This window comes from Dama dama, chromosome X (assembly GCF_033118175.1).
Source record: "Dama dama isolate Ldn47 chromosome X, ASM3311817v1, whole genome shotgun sequence".
Classification (NCBI taxonomy): domain Eukaryota; kingdom Metazoa; phylum Chordata; class Mammalia; order Artiodactyla; family Cervidae; genus Dama; species Dama dama.
In genome coordinates, this window is record NC_083714.1 from 164,106,629 (window position 1) to 164,110,668 (window position 4,040).

The following is a 4,040-nucleotide window of genomic DNA, read 5'->3' on the forward strand; positions in this document are numbered from 1 at the left end:
GAAAGCCAACCAGCCCATCCTAAAGGACATCAGTTCACTGGAAGGACTGATGCTGAAGCTGAAACTCCAATACTTTGGCCACCTGATGCGAAGAGCTGACTCATTGGAAAAGACTCTGATGCTGGGAGGGATTGGGGGCAGGAGGAGAAGGGGACGACAGAGGATGAGATGGCTGGATGGCATCACCGACTCGATGGACATGGGTTTGAGTAAACTCCGGGAGTTGGTGATGGACAGGGAGGCCTGGCGTGCTGCGATTCATGGGGTCGCAGAGTCGGACACGACTGAGCGACTGAACTGAATGTCCTACCCTGAAATGACTACCCTACACTCCTCACATTTCCATATCTTTCTGCCCCAGATTCTCCCTCAAATATCAGTGCAAGCGAAGGAGCTTGCCCACCCCTCTGGAATTATTTCAGAAACTTCTTTCTAGAAGCCATTTAAAAAGGACCCAAGTGTTTAAAATCAGCACCAGGGAATCCAATAAAGGACTGTTCTTCGGCATAAATAACGAATTTCAAAAGTGCTTCCCCCGTGTCGTAATTTAAATGTTAATACAAAAAGACCTCTGGGCTTCTGCATTTGAGCATCACCAAAAAAAAAAAAAATGCAGAATTCACTATAAAACAGACCTGAAAATGAACCTACAGAGTGGGACTCTGTGCAAATGACTTATCTAATTGAAACAAAATATAAAGCACGTTTCTGGTAAGAAAAAAAAATTGTGGGTTTTTTTTTTTTTTTTTTTTGTCTTTTCATTATTCTGATTAAGGATCTAAATGGCTTAATGAAAGGGTGCAGTAGGTCCACATTTCCTGGTCTAGGGACAGACCCCCTTGGGGAAGCTGTCCGTGTTGATTACCCTGTTAGCTGCTGAGTCTACAAATGGGTAATGAAATGCTCTAGGAAATGAGGGATTCATTTCTCCAAATGTTTCAAAAAAAGTAGAGGAAATTGTCATCCATCCCTCTGACTTTCCATAACTATTGATAAATACAAATCTATTAATATCACTATCTACCATCTATATCTATCTACCTGTCTCTCTATTTGTCTATTTCTCAACCTACCTACCTTGTCTGTCTATCTACCTACCTACCTACTTGTCTATCTATCTAGTTGTGTGTGTGAAAGCCGCTCAGTCGTGTCCAACTCTTTGTGACCCCAGGGACTATATACTCCATGGGATTCTCCAGGACAGGACACTGGAGTGGGTAGCCTTTCCCTTCTCCAGAGCATCTTCCCAACCCAGGGATCGAACCTAGGTCTCCCGTATTGCAGGCAGGTTATTTACCAGCTGAGCCACCAGGGAAACCCTCTATCTATCTGCCTACCTACCTATTTGCCTATCTATCTCCTACCTACCTATCTGTCTGTCTATGAAGATACCTATATACCTTGTCTGTCTGTTTATCCACCCACCTACTTATCTGTCTAGCAGTCTACCTACCTACCTGTCTGTCTATCTACCTATTTGCCTATCTACCTACCCATCCTCCTACCTGTCTTATCTACCTGTCTAGGTCTGACTATTTATCTACTTACCTACCTACTATCTACCTACCCATCTGTCATCTATCTGTATTTCTATGTGAGTCTATTTCTGTATCTTTGCCTCTATGAAAGTGAAAGTGTTAGTCACTTAGTTGTATCCGACTCTTTGTGACCCTATAGACCGTAGCCCGCCAGGCTCCTCTGCCCATGAGATTCTCCAGGCAGGAATACTCGAGTGGGTTGCCATGCCCTCCTCCAGGGGATCTTCCCCACCCAGGGATCGAACCTGGGTCTCCTGCATCACAGGCAGATTCTTTACCGTCTGAGCCACCAGGGAAGCCCTCTATAGTTGTATCTATTTCTCTCTCTCTCTCTCTCTCTCTCTCTCCAGATGTATCTAGATGTATGTATGTAGATAGATACATAGATGAAAAGAAGAAAAATGAAGACAAATGAGATATAATCTGGGAAGGCAAAAGCCATAGAGTTCTCATTGCATTACACACAGACCTACAACTCTTACATGTGTGAGAAATTATAGACTTTCCTGTGATAAATGCTTGCTTTCTTGACTAGAAGGAGATTTATAGCATGCTTCTAGAGGATCCCACATCGGGACTAGAACACTTTACCACACAGCCTTTATGAATGGTGCCTAATGGGCTTTGTGGGGACCCTGGTGATCCATCACAACGAAACTGGAGAAAACTTCAGGAAACTCAGAATATATGATTCTATAGGCAACATCAGAGCTGCTTCAACTAAATGTCTTGCAAGTTTCTTTCCCCTCTCTCTCTCCCTCTCTCTTTAGTCACTAATATGCGTCTGACTCTTGTGACCCCATGGACTGTAGCCCACCAGGCTCCTCTGTGCATGGGATTCTCCAGGCAAGAATACTGGAGTGGGTTGCCATTTCCTCCTTCTAGAGATCTTCCCAACCCAGGGATTGAACCCAGGTCTCCTGCATTGCTCTGGAGGATGGGAAAAACCAGCATAGGCCACATCCAACATTTCTGTGAATATCCAGAGAAAATCTGTATCTATGTAAGATGGCCTGGGCTACAAATAAATGTAACATGCTACCAGTAGATTAGAAAATTACTCGCATATCCACACGCAGATACATCATTCTGGGAGAAAAGTAATAACAGACATTCTATTCCTGTTAAAGTAGAAACTATTTTTTTTTTAACATGAACAGTTTGCCAAATCGTTGTCCCCAATCACATCTTCTAAACCATTTCATCCCAAACAGATGAACTCACCTCTAACTCTGAAACTTTTATTGCCTGTAAGAAACACATGCATATATACACACACAGAGTCTCAAGTTCCAAAAAAGTTAGTGGGTCTTTGTCCCAATGGATGTCTTCAACTTCTATTTCCGTCACCCTTGAACATGCACACTTCACACACAGCATTGCTATTATCATCAGAATTATTCAAACAAGAAAAAGTTGATTTTGGGTAAGTGTGTATTTTAAGGAGATCAGTCTTCCATGGAAGTCCTTCCAAAGAAAGACCATGAAATTTGCCAGGGCTTATGAAGCTCTTGGGCTTCCCTGATAGTTCAGACAGTAAATAACCTGCCTTCAATGTGGGAGATGTGGGTTCAATCCCTGGGTCAGGAAGATCCCCTGGAGGAGAAAATGGCAACCCACTCCATTATTCTTGCCTGGAGAATCCCATGGTCAGACGAGCCTGGTGGGCTACAGTCCATGGGGTCACAAAGAGACGGACTGGACTGAGCAATTAACACTTTTACACGTTCATTAAGCTCTTATTTACATCTCTCAATAAAACTCCGTATTTTTTCCATGTGCTTGGATGACCAGCAAAGTTGACCAGTTCTATCTTCTAAGAATCCTCTGAGAAGTTATTATCAATACAATTCTATTTAACAGATATGTACTGAAGACCCACACTTTTCATGAGCACTTTGTGAGGTACCTGATTAAATACATATTTTAATATTTGTCCATTTGAATAAATGAATATTTTAATATTTACTCATTTGAATAAATATTTCTAGTTAAAAAAACCATGATCTCACGTGGAAGCAACCTTAGTATCCATTGATCAATGCATGGGTAAATAAGTTCTGATTTATACATGTGAGAGCTGGACTATGAAGAAAGCTGAGTGGTGAAGAATTGATGCTTTTGAACTGTGGTATTGGAAAAGACTCTTGAGAGTCCCTTGGACTGCAAGGAGATCCAACCAGTCCATCCTAAAGGACATCAGTCCTGGGTGTTCATTGGAAGGACTGATGCTGAAGCTGAAACTCCAGTCCTTTGGCTACCTGATGCAAAGAGAGCTGACTCATTGGAAAAGACCCTGATGCTGGGAAAGATTGAGGGCAGGAGGAGAAGGGGCTGACAGAGGATGAGGTGGTTGGGTGGCATCACCGATTTGATGGACCTGAGTTTGAGTAAACTCCGGGAGTTGGTGATGGACAGGGAGGCCTGGCGTGCTGCAGTCCATGGGGTCGCAAAGAGTCAGACACGACTGAGCGACTGAACTGATATTATGTCAGGGCTGTA

At 43.0% G+C, this 4,040-nt stretch overlaps 1 non-coding gene across 1 annotated transcript; it reads right to left on the bottom strand.

Moving 5' to 3' along the window:
• Window positions 1-1,762: 1,762 nt before the first annotated feature.
• On the bottom strand, window positions 1,763-1,834 carry TRNAH-GUG (transfer RNA histidin (anticodon GUG)). Its single transcript has one exon. It is a non-coding gene; the product is annotated as a tRNA-His (tRNA).
• Window positions 1,835-4,040: the final 2,206 nt, after the last annotated feature.